The following is a 19,625-nucleotide window of genomic DNA, read 5'->3' on the forward strand; positions in this document are numbered from 1 at the left end:
CAATTTTATTAAAATCAAGGTATCTACTCATATGAAAGAGAAGTAACAAGGCATATCACATATACAGCATTGAGCGCTCTGGTCGGTATGATGACATCATCACTGTAGCCCTGAACGAAACCGGTGACGTCATCACGCCTGCCTGGGTGTTTGATGCTGTATTTGTATCATGCCTTGTTACTTCTCTTACATGTGAGTAGATGCCTTGTTTTTAATAAAACTGGTTTAATACTGCACAATGAGTGATCCCTTTCCTTTTACATGTGGTCACTTGGATTGATTCTCCTTCCGAGCATGTTGTCCCATATACTATGCTGATTTGCCTGAGAATATTTTTAAAATATAATGCACTGCATGGCTATACTCATACTGTATATGTGGTAGCATGGAAGTGGGCCTTATTCTGTGCTGCCACAGGTATAAGTTGATGTTTTGTGTGCTCATTGGTGCACCGCCGCCACTGTTACTGTGCTGTCTCTCACAACTCCTGGTCACGGAATGATGATTGGCAGCTAGTAGATTAAACCCTTGATGTGATCATTGTGGCTGCCAATTGCAGTGATAACATGATTGGGAAGCCCACTGTTTAACATTTAGTTTCTTTTCCATGGTCTAATTCCCTCAGTTCACTTGCTATCAATTGGATATGCATATGCGTTACATTGTTGTAATCATAATCAGTGTTAGAAATACTAACTATAGCAATTTTGCCATGATTGTCAGTGCAACGCACAATGTTGCCACTTCATCCTCAGTTGTTTGTAGCCACTATTTTCAAAACTGGAGAGCAAGTTTAAAATTTTTTTACTTTAAATGATTGTTCCAGCTTCAATCACATATTGGAAATATATACATTGATCTATCTGGTATAATATGTATAGTATTTATTAAGAAAATTAAAATAAGATTTGAATGTCATTAATGGACAAGGTTCACTGTGGTCTAAGACATGGCAAAAGATTTCTTAGTGTTTAATAAAATACATAGATGATTTAAATAAAAAAAAAATATCCATACATATCTAGTATCCCCATGTATATCAAGAGTAGGAAAATGTATTTATATATTTATTTTTTGGGTGGTGGGTCATGGTAATGGCAAGAAATAAATAGCTACATTTAGGAATATTTTACTATTTTGGACAGCTTTTTCTTTAATAATGAAATACAATCAGGGGATAGCTAATAACATTTTCAAGCAACTGAAGTTTTAACGTATCCTGAAAAAGACAAAATGTAGTACATCTGGATACACAAAGTGGCAGTAAAGATATGTACATTTTTCTAACACATGATAAGATCACAAAACTGGATTGAGGTGTTAAAGGGTATCTCCACCTTTGTAAATGGAAAAACAAACAAATAAAAATGTTCTTCCTAACAGCCATGGCTTCCTACCATTTGTCAGCACAGTCATGTGACAACTCTGGCAAATGAGGGTCTTTTCTTTTGTCCTGGAAGTAAGAAGAGACTCTAAATGGTTAGCGCTGTCACACGACTGTGCTGACCAATGACCGGGAGCCATTGTACAGATTATGCTCCTGCACAGCTTCAGGGCTTGTGTATAGAGTTTTCAAGTGTGTAGATCTGCACACTGGTAACCGTGGGCAGTGGAAATTTGAAAGCAAAAACAGATGTGCAGTGGAGAAAGAAGCAGCAGGGAGGACATTAATAATTATTATTTATTCACTTACAAAGTTGGAGAAACCCTTTAAGGTTTTTTTTTATTTAACTTTCTGCATTAAGGGGTTAATTCCCTCCTCCCCCCCAAGCATGATATTTTATTTAACCACTTGCTTACCGGGCACTTTTACCCCCTTCCTTTCCAGGCCAATTTTGAGGTGGCACTGGTGGGCATTGTTGAGGAGGCACTGATGATGCTGCACTGATAGGCAGCACTTATGGGCACTGATAGGCAGCACTGATGGGTACTGTAAGGTGGCACTGATGGGCAACACTGATGGGCACTGATATCTGGCACTGATAGGTGACACTGACGGGTGGCGCTGACTGACGGCACTGACTGACAGCCTTGACTAGCAGCACTGACTGATGGCAATGACTGGAGGCACTGATAGGCACTGATGGGTGGCACTGCTGAGGGCACTGCTGGGGGGCACTGTTTGGCACTGGTGGGTGGCACTGCTGGGCACTGCTGGGTGGCACTGCTGGGCAGCCTTGCAGGGCACTGATCATCAGGGCACTGATCACCAATGCCCTGATGATCAGTGCCTATCACTTCTGTGACAGCTGCTGGTTATCCGCAGTTCTTTCCTTACACTGTGACAGTGTGAGGAAAGTGCAACCGATAACCAGCAACAGTATTTACTCAGTTGTTCACGTGGTAAAAGGCCGCTGTGATTGTCCTTTTACCTCATCGCGTGATCAGCTGTGTCCGTACGACACGGAGATCACGGAGCTAGCCGGGTGCTTGCCTGTGGGGTCACGTTCTGGGAAGATGTCATATGACACCCTCCCAGAACTGGGTAATCACGCTGTAGTCATTCGGCTATAGCGTGGATATCAAATGGTTTTAAAGGATTTGTGTATTTTTGCTCTTTGAGCAAGGTGTATTTTTAAAGTTGCATGTCCCTCATGGCAGGTCCAGCTTCCTATGCCTTTTTTTAACAGTAGTTTGTCTGTTAGGCCTAAAAAGTGAACACATAATTATAAAAAAGTATAAAAAAGTTTCTTAAAAATGTATTTTACTATTAAATCTGCAATTTTTGGTGCAATTTTGAGATTTGTACCTAATCAAAAATGTCCTTTTCCCAAAGTAACAGGCTCACTTGATAACACACTGCTTCCCCCACTGCCCAGTTTCCAATTGAAAGATCTATGTGTAAGTTTAAAGGGATAGTTCACATTCACCAAAGAACTGCCTACGCATGAAAGGGATCATCTGTGGATAAAAACAAACTGTGTGTCTCTGACCATAGTTGAATAATGTCCTTGCTATAGGTGTAGGCCATTTATGTACCTCATGAAGCGTGACTGGAATACTCCCAGGACTTTGCTAGGACATTGTAAGTGAGGCCTAGTCATTACTGCTCACCCCCTGATGTAGTAGCTCTGAGCTCAGTGTTTGAGAGTTCACTCCTGTGATGGTGGAGGTGAGCAGTAATGACTAGACCTCACTTTGCAACATCCTGGGAAGTATTCCAATCAGGCTTTATGAGGTACATAATTAGCCTACACATATAGCAAGGGCACTATTCAACTTTAGTCAGAGTCGAACATTCTGTTTTTATCTACAGACACCCCTTATCTGCATAGGCAGTTTTTTCGTAAAGGTGAACTACTCTTTAAGGTCTGGTCAAAGCATACTGAAGGGGCTAAAGACCTTCCTCCTGGTGACAATGCTTGGGCCTGGCAATAAGCTGCTCAGGCATCAAGTCCTGTTTCATGGGAGGAAGAGTAGGGTCAGATGCTTCCTCATATCTAGACTTACTGGGTATTTCATATGACTATAGGAAAGCAAATGGGCTGATAGGGGAATACAAAGAAGGTAGCAGCAGGGAGACTATGAAATAAAGCTGTTTCTTTGCAATGAAGGGACAAAAAATAGGCTTGCTTTAACCACTTCAAGTCCGGACACTTTCACCCCCTTCCAGTCCAGGACAATTTTCAGCTTTCAGTGCTATCACAGATTGAATGACAACTGCACAGTCATGCAACACTGTACCAATATGAAATTTTTAGCATTTTTTTGAGACAGATAAAACTTTATTTTGGTGGTATTTATTCACCACCGGGATTTTTATTTTTTTGCTATATAAATGAAAAAGTCCACAAATTTTGAAAAAAAAAGTGTTTTTCTTATAAATTTTTGCAAATAAATAATCTTTCTTCGTTAATCTTGGCCAAAATGTATTCAGCTATTTTTTTAGTAAAAAAAAATAAAATAACCCAAATTAGTTTATAACCAAAAAGTTTAATTTTTCAACATTTTTTTTATTTTTTTTTTTATATTATTATTTATGCTTTTTTTTTTAACATACTGTCACCCTAGCAGTACAGTGTCACCATAGTTACACTGTAATACTTGTGCAGGGTGATAAAGATTTTTTTTTCTTTTTTACAGTGATTTCTTTTACACCCATAAAGGCTTTAAAACCAATCATTTCTCCTTCTCTCTGGCTGCATTCTTGCAGCCATTGAGAAATACTGTGAGAGCTGTGATTGGTCACAGCTTTTCACATGGTACAAAGCTGTTGTGAATAGCCTTGAACCATGTGACCTCTGTGATCATTCACAGATTTCACAAGTAGTAAGCAATGATGTCAGGAAGTGACATCTTGTTTACTAGTATTCATGTGATTACTGATTGGCCAATCAGGGATCACATGAATCAGGACCTCACACAGAGGTCCTGTACAGCGACCGGTGTTGTGCTGTGTCCCGAGGACATAGCGGGCACCGATCGTGGTGCCGCACGCTCTCAGACAGCGCACACAGGCAGTGATTGCAGGTGACATTTAGAAACGTCAACCCGCTTCGGCAGCGCTCCCGTCCCGCCATTTATCTACATGGGGCGGACGGGAAGTGGTTAATTATATGTGTTTTTGTATATATGACTTTTTCCCATGTTTTATTTAAAGAGAAAGTATTTAGTCTTCCTTCTCTATACATTATGCTAATTTGGTGTTGAGCTTTTTTTCACTTATCTGCTTCACCAGACACAGGCGCATTGTAAATAAATGACACATTTTTGAGGGAAAAGTGGTTATTTTATGTTTTTTGTATGTTTATTAATATTTATTTAATTTGTTAATATTATTTATATATTTTTATATCTATTTAGCACTCTTACAAATTATTTTGTGCTGTTTGTGTTGATTATATAAATTATGTTTTTTTGTAGGTCTGACCTACAGTGGATGCATTGCTCTTTAGTGAGACACCCAGATGTGAAGAAGTACTAGAATTATTGACAGTTAGTGGTAAGCATTAGCAATTAGCAAATGCATTCTCTGTTACTATGATTAATGATGATGACATTATGTTACTGAGGAAGAGTAGCCCCCATTAGAACTGTGACTGATGAAGGCACAGGAAGAAATGTCCAACACCAGGGCACTCAGATCCTGGCAACCTCTGTATTCAGTCTATGTTCAATAGGATTTCTTAGAACCCTTGGGATACAGATGTTACAGAAGTAATGATCTGATGAAGTGAGTTCATATTCAGTGATTTTTAAGTTATTTTAAACTGGATTAAACTGTGCATTTATTTATCTGCCTATAGTATTATAATGTTTATTATGAATATTTTTTGGACTTATCATTGGTAGCTTATAGGGGGCTTCTGACGTTTCCTAAAGAAGTAAGAACCATACTTAAAGGACAAGTTCACTTTTGAGAGCATGCTGCATGTTCCACTTGTTTTTAGGGTGGAACATGCAACATTTTCCCACTCCTGCAGCTGCTGCCCACTCTGCAGCATCTAGTGATAGCTAGAAGGGGGTCTCCCCCCCCACCGCTAGCTGGCACTAATTAAAAAAATGTGGCGCTGTCCGTCGTAGTTCTGTGAATAGAAAACAAGTACAAACAGCCTTGTCATTCTCAATGAACTACCATGGCGGTGTTGAGCGCTTTGGTAGTTCATTGTCTCTTCTTGTTAGAGCATATCTGCCTGCTTGTACGAGGTATGAGCAGACAGATACACTGGCAAAGTCTTCAGGAGTCCTGCATGGCACCTGCGCTCTACTGATCGTGGGTGTAATGCCTAATAGGCTCCAAGTGAAAAAAAAAATAAATGCACATTTTTTTCACCTGCAAAAAGATGTGCATTTATTATTTTTTTTTGAAAGGTGAACTGGCAGGTGAGGCAAACTAAAACCTCCACACTGCACCCAGTAGGAGATAGGGTGAAATGTTAGGAAAACGGGTGACAGGTATTTTAACCACTTGAGTCCCATTTGTTTACATGTTTTAATCACTTGCCCTCCAGAGGATTTACCCCCTTCCTGACCAGGCCATTTTTTGCTTTACGGCGCTGCGTTATTTTAACTGACAATTGCGAGGTCATGCAATGCTGCACCAAAATGACATTTGCGTCCTTTTTTTCCCATAAATAGAGCTTTCTTTTGGTGGTATTTGATCGCCTGTGCTTATTTTTTATTGTTTGCACTATAAAAAAAAAGAACAGCAATTTTGAGAAAAAAAAATATTTTTGAACTTTTTGCTATTAAACATGTCCAATACGAAAATTTAAAGAAACCCTAAATTTCATCATACATTTAGGCCAAAATGTATTCTGCTACATGTCTTTGCTAAAAAAAAATCCCAATACATTTAAATTAATTGGTTTATGTGAAAGTTATTGCGTTTACAAATGGCGGTATACAGGGTATATACTGGGATTTTTTAAATTTTGTTTAATTATTATAAGTAATGGCAGCATTCAGCAACTTTTAGCGGGGCATTCTGACACTGGGGGGGAACTGACTTGGTGTCACTGACATCCCCAGTGACACCAATACAGTAATCGGTGCTAATAAAAACTCTAATAAACATAGTGAGCGCTAAAAGCAAAAAAGCAGCCACAGCATCAAAAAGGATACCAAAAACCTTGCAAAACTCAGAGTGTAAAAGATGCGGCGCTAAATACAAATAATTATGAACAATCATAGAAAGTGTCTAATAACCACAGTGTCAATATAGTTGTTGCTAATATATGGTGAACATATATCAAGTGACTAGTGTGATTATATATATTTTCCGTCACTAACAAAGTGACACACGGTGTAAAATAACAGTCTTAGTGAAAACGTGGGAGATGAAAAACCCTCTCCATCAGAGTGCTTCTTCCAAGTTGTGATAATGAAAAAGTGAAGGCTGTGCACTCACCAGATGCACAGTGTAACTGCGCATTTAGAGACAAATTTCTCTATTGGATCCGCTGATGATTCCTAGAGATATGGATCCGGTCTGGTCAGGTATTCATCACCCCGCTCTAATACTGCTGGTAATCCTTTTTCTCTCCTTTAACAGGCTCTCTGGGTAATGAGTGGCTCACCAAGGGCCTTTGACCATATTCATCAATCACCTAAATGGCACAACACAATTTGTGTGGTGACCTTTCTTTAGAGCACAGTCCTCACTGTCCAGACCATGAAAGGATGAGTTGGCTGTGTTTTTCTTCCCAGGCCAAATAGATTCTGGTCCTCCCTTGACTCAACAATTATCCTGTAGAATGTCGTAGCCTGTTTCAGCTTAAACTATATATTTTCTTTTTTTTTTTTTTTGAGGATGCTCTGGAGGAGGGGTGAAACGTGTCAACGTAATTCCCGGTTCTGGCAAGGTCTTTGTGGCGTCACGTCCGAAGATATAGTTTAAGCTGAGACAGGCTACGACATTCTACAGGATAATTGTTGAGTCAAGGGAGGACCAGAATCTATTTGGCCTGGGAAGAAAAACACAGCCAACTCATCCTTTCATGGTCTGGACAGTGAGGACTGTGCTCTAAAGAAAGGTCACCACACAAATTGTGTTGTGCCATTTAGGTGATTGATGAATATGGTCAAAGGCCCTTGGTGAGCCACTCATTACCCAGAGAGCCTGTTAAAGGAGAGAAAAAGGATTACCAGCAGTATTAGAGCGGGGTGATGAATACCTGACCAGACTGGATCCATATCTCTAGGAATCATCAGCGGATCCAATAGAGAAATTTGTCTCTAAATGCACAGTTACACTGTGCATCTGGTGAGTGCACAGCCTTCACTTTTTCATTATCACAACTTGGAAGAAGCACTCTGATGGAGAGGGATTTTCATCTCCCACGTTTTCACTAAGACTGTTATTTTACACCGTGTGTCACTTTGTTAGTGACGGAAAATATATATAATCACACTAGTCACTTGATATATGTTCACCATATATTAGCAACGACTATATTGACACTGTGGTTATTAGACACTTTCTATGATTGTTCATAATTATTTGTATTTAGCGCCGCATCTTTTACACTCTGAGTTTTGCAAGGTGCTAATAAAAAGCACTGACACTGTACTATTGGCACTGGGCAGGAAGGGGTTAACATGTGGGGCAATCAGTTAACAGTGTGCCGTGTGGGTTTTACTGTGGGGCTGTGTGTTAGTGCTTCACTGTAAGCACACTGCTGTGCTATGCACAGCCATGCAAAGCAGTGTGCAGGAGCGGACAGGGGAGAGAACTGTTTTGTTTTCAAACAGTTCTCCCCCCCATCAGAGATGCTCAGCACCCAGTGATTGACAGCCACGTCCGCAAATGGCGGCTTGGGTAGGGCATATATATATATGTGATTTTGTGCACCCATGCTGCCCTGTCGCAGTACTTCTGCTATAGGGCGGATGGGAAGTGGTTAAAAATCATTTTAGGGCTGAAGATTACAGAACCCCCCCCAAAACATTATATATTCTTGACAATAAATTGTTGATAGTTCCATTTATACACGTTTGTGCATATTTTAGTGCAATGGGTTATGAAATGCAAAATTTCAGTAAAAAATGTATTTGTGGTCACATTAATACAATTTATTACCCAATTTTCTGGTAAAATATAGAACAAGAGGTTCTGCCGAGTAAATAGCTACCCAACCTTAAAATTGCGTGCGCCAATGAAATGGTTAAAAACCATTTTTCATAGGGAACACTTTTTTTTTACTTTGAAAAGCAACTTTATTAGAACAAATTGAACAGGAAAACAATATATAACATTCAAACAACAAACAATGATGGAAAAAATATAAGAAAAAAAAAGAGAAAAAAAGGGGATAAGTAATGCGGATAAGTAAAGGAAACAAAATAAAGACAGAAACCAAATCAAAGCCCCTGAGTTGGGGCATAATAAACATCAACATGCTCACGGTACACTGAGAACAAAAGTATAAGGCAACAACATACAGATACAGGCTTGATCGTGATGGCATTACAACGGAAAAAAAAAATCCAACACAATGCAGGAACAGAACTCCAAGTAGGGCCACAAGGTCACAATGAAACAACAACGAACAAGGTAGGGAATTGAGGGCAAGACCTTCACAATATACTGTACAATGGATTGCCCCAAGCCAGGGGCAGACTGACAATTCATGGGGCCCCCGGGCAATAGGGGATCATGGGGCCCCTGTGTCCTTGCCCAAACTCAAAAAAGCCTATGAAAAAGGTACCAGGGGCATCTCATGGGGCCCCCTACTGACCCTGGGCCCTCGGGCAGTGCCCGAGTTTCCAAATGGTCAGTCCGCCCCTGCCCCAAGCTTCATAGGGAACACTTTAAAAGCCCCTACAGGTCACCAGTTTAGAGGTACACAGGAGCTCTGGTGCTAAAATTTTTGCCCTCACTGTGGTGATACATAACATATGTAGGGCATTCGCCGTTTTCCTACGTAGGTGACCTAACACGTGTTTTTGTATGTGTGTGTGTAGGGGCTCTAAATGTTTTTTTTAAGTGTCTGTTTAAATGTTTTAAACTTTTTTTTTTACATTACTTTATTGCTATCACATAGGGGACCAATAGCCCCTATGTGATAGCATACAGATGACAGGTTCCCTTTATGAAACATCTGGGGTCTCTACTCCACTGCAGCTGCCTATGGTTGCACCAGTCTTGATTGCAATGCTTTAACAGTAATGTATATGAAGATTTGCTGCAAGAAATTGCAGATATACTGTATATACAGATGTACTATATATAACTTGGGAAATAAGTACTGTTGCACGAGGAATGAGACCACCACCAGGGCTGAAAACAATCAGTGATTCTTAAGAGTCAGCCTTTCATACACTGATAGATGTTTGCAGTTTTTCATATCCACTCGAGACTCAGAAAGATTTTTGCAGATGAGTCTGAATATATGCCCATGTGCAGCAGTTGCGGGTTAAAGTATTTTATCAAAATGAATGAACAAGGAACCAAGAAAGTAATAAATATGGGGTTTTTTTGCGTTGATTAGAGCATGCAACCTTCACTTTGTTGTTGCAATTATACTATATATATTATTATATCGGGGCTCCATTTCTCTAAACATTGGCTCTTTTACCCCCAGTTTTCCAATATGTGGTCAGGGAATGGAGATGTAAGTTGCTTTCTCCGTAGGCCAGTGCACTGATAAAGAGATTGAGACCACTTATCCATTTACTTTGCAAAGTGAATACGTTGTTCAGCTTGTTTTTTTTAAATAAAAGGCTAGAACAATCAATATGGCTCTCCCTTTTCACTTTCTCATGCTAGATTAGAGATTCATAATCCTGTCTAGGATCAAAGCGAATATATAGTGGCTTTGTCTATATTTTCTTTTTTATTATTGTGAGGACAAAAAAAAATTGAAGACCTTGGGCATATAAAGTATTCCCCCAAAAATGTACTTAAAGACTGCCCTTAAAGTATTAACCCGCTGGTATTATACCCCCTCTAGACTACACATCATGTTCCCAGAGACGTCCCATCTTTGCTTCCGGGTTGTGGCCTAACTGGCACCCTTGTACATACATTTTGGGCCTGTCCAGGCCTTTCACTGATATGGAGTAAGATCTCTGCAGTGGCCTCTGCTGTGGTTGATGCCCAGGTGCATTTGTCTATGCAGACTTGCCTACTGGGAGCCCATATCCTGGGAATACAAACTGAGGCTATGAGGCTGATTCACACCATCTGTGTCTCAGCCCTATGGGCCATTGCCCTTCACTGGAAATTACTTACGGTTCCATTGGCTTCAATTTTACGAAGAGTCGATGCGGTGATGCTCATGGGACGTAGTCACTTTACGTTACTGGATAGGATGCACTTATTTGATAAAAAATGGGATGTTTGGAAAACTCATAGACATTTACTGGCTGTCCAATGATTATTCATGCTTTAATTGATGGTGTCTTTCTGTTGGTGGTTTTATTGCTCTGCCTACCTCCCTGCCTACCTTGCTCATGTACTTAACTATGTTCTACATAACTGTACTTATGTGAAATGAATATTACAGATGTGCCTTCGTTTTCTGTTGTATGTTATACCTTATGCTATGAAGCTGTTTTTGCAGCCTACTTCTTAATAAATAAAAACGTTTGTAAACAAAACAAAAATGTACTTAAAGTGGTAGTAAACTTGTTTTTTAACTTTTACCTACAGGTAAGCTTATAATAAAGCGTACCTGTAGGTTAAAATGATTATCTCCTAAATGTGCACTGTATTAAAGATATTCTCTCTTTTTTAGAGCTGGCGAATTCGCTCTGAAGGAATGGCATACTCGTGACACTTTTTCAGAGTACTGTGTCTTGGCCTGGGACTCCCACGATAGTGACATCGTCGCCGCCTGGCTTGTCAGGCGGCGGAAGCTCGCAACCCCGGAAGGAAGAGCAGGCGAAGATGGAAGCCTCTGCAGTGGTGACAGCGTGCCACTGGAGGGCTTCTTTTTAGGGTAAGTTTTACATAATGTATGCATACTAGTACATTATGACATTACCTTGCAGGGGACTTTTTTTTTCTGCAGTTTACTGTCACTTTAAGTACTTTAGTTAGCTGTCATATTGACAGTCAGGTCCTTCTTTTTGCTACAGGAGTGCAGATAGAAGTTTCTATGTCAGCCTTTTTCAACTAGGGTGCTGTGGCACCCTTAGGTGCCTTTTGGGTTCATCAGAGGCCTTGGTAAAATGTCTAAAAATTGCCTCAAATTGCCATACAATTGTAAACAAGCCAGCAAGTGGATCAATACTGCCTTCATGCCACAGGTTTTAATTGTGCAGTATTACAACCTTGGGCACTGTGCAGGTCAGTTGCTGGCATCCTAACAACTGATGATGTCAAAGGTTGGTAAGGGGGATATGGAGCACCTGAGGATGTCCTTGTTTGCCCCTCTTTGTAAACACTGGGTTATCTGAATGTGGGAGAGAAACAGAGGAAGTACTAGTCAATACCAGTGTGCAAAGATGTATTTGCTTGGCAAAAAGTACAAAAATAAATCAGCTCTGATGTTGGGTGCTCTATGTGTGTCAATGTCACTGCATTATGTAAAGTTATTATTTTATTTTTTTTACATTTTAGAATGGGGTGCATCTAGATTGTGCATTATTTTATATACACAAAGCATATATACAGTATATATATATATATATTTAGAAATTAAATAAAAAATTTCCCCAAACCATTATAATTTCCCCCTACGCTCTGTGCACTTTGGGCCTGAAAATGAATGGGTAGAATAAAGATGCATTACTGCAACTGGAGCTTGGGACTTTGAGAGTTTCCCATACTCCTTTTCCCACTGATGAATTACTTAATTTGTTCTATGAAAAACATTTTAACTTCTGTTTCCTACTTAATAAGACTTCTTTCTAAGGTGACATCTTCCTTTGTGACAGACTTTTGAGAGGTGGAAAGGTGTATTTAGTTAAAATATATAAAAAGAAAAGAGTAACTTTAAATAAATGGTGACTGTAATTAGAATCCAAACTAGACAAAGAAAATTGGAAGATGATTGTTGAACTGCTTATCTTCAGTTCTTGCAGAATACAGTTTTTGATACTGACAAACACCCTAAGACTTTCCATATGTTTGGTGGTGCAGTTCCAATAGTCCACAGTGGTAATTTAGATTCTATTTTGTTATTGTTTAATTTAGTTCACAACTATTACAAATTGTAGTGCATACATTGCTTAAAAGCAAAATAGGTTAAAGTGTACCTAAAGCCAAAAATATATATATTTTTATTTTGGTTGGAAAGAGTTAAAACATTGGGCAGGTTTTTATTGCTGCCTGTGTTTACCTTCTCTTTGTCCTAGTAACCATTGTCACTAGGACCAGAAGGGGAAATAAAAAAAAAAGGCTGTTACAAAAACAAGAAGCAGAAATCTTCCAATGGGGACATTTGGTTTAGTGACAACGGTCTAAGAAATAATTTTACCTTACCATGAAGAGATCTCTTCTCATTTACTGGTGTGTTTTCACAGAAAGCAACAGCAAATCTCTCCAATGAGACAGACAGCAATAAATAAATCAATCTAAAAATAAATAAATCTTGACAGGGGGTTTATCTGTTCTCTATCACGTGCAAAATATAGAAAAAAGTTTTGGCTTTAGATACTCATTAACATTTTGTCATACAACCAATCACTAATTATCTATCAACATCTGTGTTCTACCAACAAGACAGTTAAAACAAGCTTCTTATGCCAGTGCTTTGCTATTCAGAGGAGGAAATGGTCAGAGTAAGTCTGTGGACACTTTCTTTCTTCAACGTTGTACGTCTGTGGTTTTACCCTGTTTATTTATTGGATGCTTGCTTTTTTGCCACCTGCTACCTTATTATCTCTGCCCTTTAGCTGTCTGGATCAATTAGTTTAATTTAATGCTGACATTGCTTTTCTTCATTGTTTGCTGCATTACTAGTGAGTGAATCTTGAACAACACTGTAACAATTTAAAATGATTCTAAGGCTCAAGTTTTTTCTACCTTCATGTATTGTATGCATGTGTCTTATGAACGCATAGAGGAGTAGCTCAGCGATGAGCATGCAGTGGTGTCCTCAGGGCGAGTGACTTTCTCTGGGGGCACTGCTTGAGGGGGAGGAGCCCGGAGCACTGACGGGGACCTGAAAAGAAGAGGATCTGGGCTGCTCTGTGCAAAATCACTGCACAGAGAAGGTAAGTATAGGCATGTTTTCTTTAAAAAAAAAAAAGCTTTAGTGTCACTTTAAATAAACTACGACAGCTAGCTAACAAAACCAAAACTGAATTTACTTCTGTGAATATTTCTGTAAAACTGCAACACAATTACATAAACTGTAGTTAAAATATGCTTGTATATATTTCTGTCACAAATGCATACAATGAACACATTTCTTGCAAACAGCTACCTACAAATCACATTAAATACATTTAAATGCTATCTGGATGTGTATGTGACTTTAACAAACACAACAAATGAACTTACAGGAATATGTGTATCAAAGGGAAAATGGAGGAGACTTTCACTGATGTTCTTCAGGAAGCTAAAATGGCTTCAGTGGTAGATGTAAAATCTTTACTAACAAGACACTCCCTATTCTTTTTGAAAGGAATAATTATAAACAGGTGCAGTTGCAGTGAACACCCAATAGATCACTCCCTACTCAACACAATGATGATATACAGAACACTTTCCTTCCGCAAAGATGTACATTTTACCTATGTTATCAGTTTTTCTATGCCTATCCTGCTTTACTTTTGATAAGATCATAAAGATGCTCTTTAGCCAAGCTCACCTGTCATTTGGCTGGAGTTAAGAGAGTTAGATTTATGCAGAGGTTTTGTGTTGACTGTATGGACAGTCCATAAAAATGCAAGCTGATTGAGGCTGTCTATAAAGCCAGTGAAAATATATATATCCATAAAAATATTGATTCCCCACCTGCTGCTTTTAAGTATAAATCAGCTACAGTGTTCTATTCACATGTATTGTTAGTAGCTTCTCAACATGTATAGATCTGTGTTTCTTGTGCAGTCATTCACAGTGTGGTCAATGTTAAACCATATGATCTCTAAAATATCATTCAGCATCCTTGGTGCAAATTAGATAAACATTACATATCTGATCAATATGGAATATATATATAGAGCCTAATATCACTGGGAGATGTCCATAAAACTTTTGATCTGAATTAATTTTTCTTGGGTCACTGTCTGCAAGAAAGAAAAAAAAACATACAATTTCACTAGAGTAGAGTAAATAACCATTTCCTGGAAGTGTCACAATGCACCTGATCACTCCTAAGCCCTCTTACATTTCTGTTGGCTCATCACTGTAATGGGATACTTTCTGAAAATGTGTGAGCGCTGGAAAGGGAAAGGCAAGCTCCGTCACTTGCAGAAAGTACAAAACCTTTGGTCAGAATGGGCAAGAACCTTCATTTAATGTGAAACAATCATTTTAGAGAACATGAAAATGTCTTTGCTCAATTTTTATTTTAATAGTTTACAGGTTTATAAATAGATGTTTTATACAGTATTGTGAAAACGTAGGTACACCCCAAGACCCTTCCCAACTATAAATCTGTTTCTTGGTGTACACAATGTACAGGGATATGGAAAATGCCAGTGACATAAACACACACAGACATTGAACTGGATCCTTATGATAATGAGCCAAAGCACACTAGCAAATCCACCAAGGAATAGTTCAAAATAATTCGATGTAAGGTTATGGAGTGGCCTAGTCAAAGCCCTGTTTTGAATGCCATTGAAGTTTTGTGGGAAGAGGGGGGAAGGAAGGAAATGAAATGGGCAGGTAATGCAAGAAAACCCACAAAGGTCTTGCAACTGAAGTAAATTTGCATGGCGGGGTAGGCACAAATTTCATAGATTAGCAGGCAGTTAGGAAACAACCTACAAGAAATTGTGTTTCCTTAAAGGGACAATGTCATTGTCTGTACTTTTGTACAGTATACCATTACATCCATTGATATTTTTGCTGAAAAAATAATTGATAAAGAGAATTTTGCTCGTGTTTTTTTTATCGAGAATACTTAAAGTGGTTCCAAAGGTAGAAGGTTTTTTTTTTCACCTTAATACATTCTATGGATTAAGGTAGAAAACCTCTCAATACAGCTCTTCCCAGCCCTCCCTAAATACTTACCTGAGCCTCATCTCGATCCACTGATGTTCACAAGGGTAGCAGCTCTCTCAGCTCTCTCTTCTCCTCATTGGACAGAGAGGAAGCAGTGGAAGCCATTGATTCTTGCTGCTGTCAATCATAGCATGTGAAGAGAGAGTGGGGAGCACATAGAGCCAGCTCGGCAGTGAACAGGGATGAATGCCTCCATAGCAAGCGACTTGCTATGGGTCACACGGCAGGGGGGAGGGCCCAGGAGCGCCTGCAGGGGGACCCCTGAAGAAGAGAAATAAAAGTTAGTCCTTTGCAGCAACTTTAATGACCACCTATTTGCAACTGATTAAAAAAGATAGTTACATCTTACATCTTAAAGAGAGGCAGTGGGCTGTTCCTTTGTGGCACTCAGCAGTTCATGTAACCTTCTCTAGTCTGCTGTTACGGTAGATATTATAGAATAGGTATAAAATAAGCTATTGATCTAGCTAGGAGCTTGCCACTTGCTGGCTGCAAGTAGTACATTTAAATATTAGTATTTCATTTTTAAATGAGTAACATAAATAAATACCAATTTTAAAATACCGGTATGTATTTTTAAATAAATTACTCAATTATGGACTGTGTATTATACATGGATATCATATCTGCTGTTAGTACCTGGTCTATGTTAGTTTTTCATGTACGTTTTGCAATTAGGTCTTTTATTAAAAAAATAGTAAATAAAGATAATCTTAAAAAATAAAAGTTTTCTAAATCTACATGTACAGTTTGTGGTGTTCTTGCTTGGAAGCTAATTAAAACATTGTTTTCCTAAAGTAAGAAACACATAAAAACATATATTATTGAGTATGAACAGTCCACTGGCTATATTGCATGATTTATTTTTAAAAGCTTTGAAAAGAGACTACCTCAATTGTATACGCGGAGGCCAGTATCTGTCCTCTGGCTGCCATAATTCCTAACATGGCTAAAGCAAGCCTGTCTGCTTGTTCTGAACTTCTCTAAATCTTGTCATGGGTTTTTAAACAGGAAAATAATTGCTTCTCTAGGCAAACAGAACTTATGAATGGCTTCCTTAACTGGCAGTAAATCAAGGCAGCCCCAATGTGGACATCATGTCCTTCTGACCCCTACAGACACACTATGTGCAGCATGCAAAATGTGCTCTCTAAAGACTTTCCTTTCTTCTGGAGATGTCTGTCTGTGTCATATTCTTCTTCTAGCACCATTTCCCTGTAAGGTGCATACTGTCGTATTTGTTTGGAAAGCGTGACACTATTATTTGGATTTGTAACGGCCGTGGCATCTGGATAGTACTGGGAGGTCTACTTGGAATAACTGCTCACTGAAGTTGCAAAGACATATAATTAGACAGTATGTGATAAAAAATTGTCAACTGTGAATAACTGAAAACATGTGTTTAATTTTGACCTACTAATACTTTTTCTATAGTTCTACCATGGCCTCAGTCAAAATTTAGATGCATCTCTCTGGATACAATGGCTATTTCAAGAGTGTATACAGTATGCTTATTTCATATTAAGGGCTTGGAACACAGGTGTCTTTGGACTTGTTTCCCTTAAGATGCAGCACATACACAGTAACATATAGAACAATGGTCTGTAGGTGTGATGCATCTCCTGTATCTGCTGTTGTTGGTCTGAATCATAGCTAAGAAGCTATTCTGTTCACTATTCAGCTTAGTAGAACAGAAAATCCATAATACTGTAGAGAAATACAACTCTTTTTGACGTTCTGCTTTGAACTGTTTTTTTTTTTCACCCATCTCTTCTCTTTTTTTTCCTCTACAATCCAGATTGGCCATTGTGTCAAAGACAACCATGTGTATAATGCCAAAAGAGTAATTCAAGGCAGCAGTTCTACAAAAGTGCAGCTTCAGCACTAATATTAAGGTAAGTTCAGTTTTTGAAGGGTAAATTATATCTAGAGCCACCAAATATTGCCCAAAGAACCAGAAGAACATTAGGTAAAGTATATGTGGTTTGTATTTCCCATTTTTGTTTTCCCATCTGTTTTGTATGTTTATGGTGTCAAAGAAACCACAGCACTAAAAACTATTATAAATGCACCAAATGTTTACTGCTGCTCACATCGAATGTGTTTCCACATGTACAAGAACATACTAATATCATATAAATACTGCCATACAGTAATATATAGAACAAAATTGGGCCCAACGCTCACAGTAATAATATATTGTGGTATCCTTTAAAATAATAAAACAATATATATCAATGTGATCTTCATTGGAAAAAAAAATATATACAGTATGTGCTCCTCATTAAAAAAAAATACATCGAATCGTTGTCCCAATTGATGAAAATAAAAGTTCATATATTGTCCTTAAAAATCTTATGTCCGTGTTTTTAATCAGTGAAATCTTTCTTCACAATTTTATTATCCACCATACACCGTGCAATCCCACCACCTCCACCACCATTTTAATTATTCAGTTTTTAGCCTTTTATATTTTGTATATGAATTGTGCAGTTGGTTCCTTTTATTGGTTTTATACGGATTATATATGTGATGGATATGTATTTTGCACGAGTTTTTTAAATGGAGTTGACATTTTTAATGTATTTTTTAGGGTGATTTTTACCCAATTTTTGACTCGGTGGGTGTTTTTGAGAAGCCTTTTTTTGGATGGAAAATTAATTCTTGCCTGAACGATTCTGTTTGGCCTAGATATAAACATATTTTTATAGTGTAGGCTGATATTTTTGGATTTTTTTAATTCACTTTACCTTTTACCATCATTGTTAATGTACTGCTATGTTTGATTTCCATTCTGGACGACTACTAAAATATGGCCACCATTTAGTGCTGGTAACCATGGCTATAGAGTACAATAAAATGGACAACCTTTAGAATGGCAATATAAACCAGCCTTTTTCAACCATGGTGCCCAGGTACCCTGGAGTGCCTTGAAGTTTCTTCTGTGGTGCCTTTGCAAAATGCCTAAAAATAGCACACAAATTGTATACAAATCAGCAGGTTAATCAAGCCTGCCTTTAGGTTACACAAAGCTATAGGTTTTTCTTTGTGCACCATCACAACCTTCTAGCCGCTGGTGTCCTATCAACCAATGATGCCATCAGTTGATATGGAGCATGTTGGCCACATGCATGGCATCCTTGTTTGACCCTCTCAGTAATGGGGTCAAATTAGCTGAGTGATAGAGAGAAACTGAGGGAGAATAGAAACATTGGAATACTATTCAGTATCTGTGTGCAAAAGTGTATTTGCTTTGGACAAATAAATACCCTCTAACGTTGGGAGTCCTACATGTGTGGTGTTGCTGTATTAGGTAAAATATTTCGAATGGTTTTTTACATTTTAGAATGTGGTGCCTTGAGACTGTCCATAATTTTAAAGGGTGCCTCAAGATTGTTCATAACTTTAAAGGGTGCCTTGACTGAAAAAAGGTTGAGAAACACTGATAGAGACTATTAGAAAATGGCCACCAGACTTCTGCAAGATGTCAGCTAGACGCAGCTCCATGGATCATAACTGGTGCATCTACTGTATATATAAAGGACACATTTCTTTCTGCACACTTTGACCCCTGATGAGTGCGAAACACGTTGGGTGGAGTTAGAGTGCTGGCATCAGGACACGGCATGGAATGTATGCAGCAGCCAGATTTGTAAGTTCTGGTGGCTGCTATTTATTTTTAAGTGCTTTACACTGGATTGTTTCTACTAATACTACACTATGAGAGATATGCCTGGCTTTGATCAATGAGAATTTATTCCACACAGTTGCGCTACTTACCTGTTTACCCTGGGTGGTGGAATCTTGACCAGTGTCATACCCAACGAGGTATCTGCTTAAAGGGACAGCATCCAGAGGAGAAGTGGTGTTGCCTGGTGACCCCACTAAGCTCTTGTGCTGCTTATGATTACGCAGCCACATGTTCTACTGAGTGCAGAGTGTTGGCAACTGCACTGTGGAAATTTACAGTTCACTTTTTTGATCCAGATAGAAACAGAAGAGAAGCACCACATTTTATATGAATTGGTGGAATCACTATCGTTACCTTTGCATGGACTGA

The 19,625-nt window shown here is 38.7% G+C and overlaps 1 long non-coding RNA gene across 5 annotated transcripts in view; it reads left to right on the forward strand.

The window, feature by feature from the left end:
- LOC149470365 (uncharacterized) overlaps positions 1-19,625 on the forward strand; it is a 102,361-nt gene that overhangs the window by 70,609 nt on the left and 12,127 nt on the right. For 4 of the 5 annotated variants that reach the window (XR_016309144.1, XR_016309142.1, XR_016309146.1 and 1 more), the window contains exons 8-10: positions 4,864-4,942; positions 11,181-11,384; positions 17,364-17,460. This is a non-coding gene — a long non-coding RNA (uncharacterized LOC149470365). Of the gene's footprint in view, positions 1-4,863; positions 4,943-7,251; positions 7,706-11,180; positions 11,385-17,363; positions 17,461-19,625 lie in introns of all 5 variants that reach the window. The other variant, XR_016309145.1, reaches the window with a different exon arrangement.

This window comes from Staurois parvus, unplaced genomic scaffold (assembly GCF_062004578.1).
Source record: "Staurois parvus isolate SC_StPar_1 unplaced genomic scaffold, SC_StPar_1.0 ptg000048l, whole genome shotgun sequence".
NCBI classification, from domain to species: Eukaryota; Metazoa; Chordata; class Amphibia; order Anura; family Ranidae; genus Staurois; species Staurois parvus.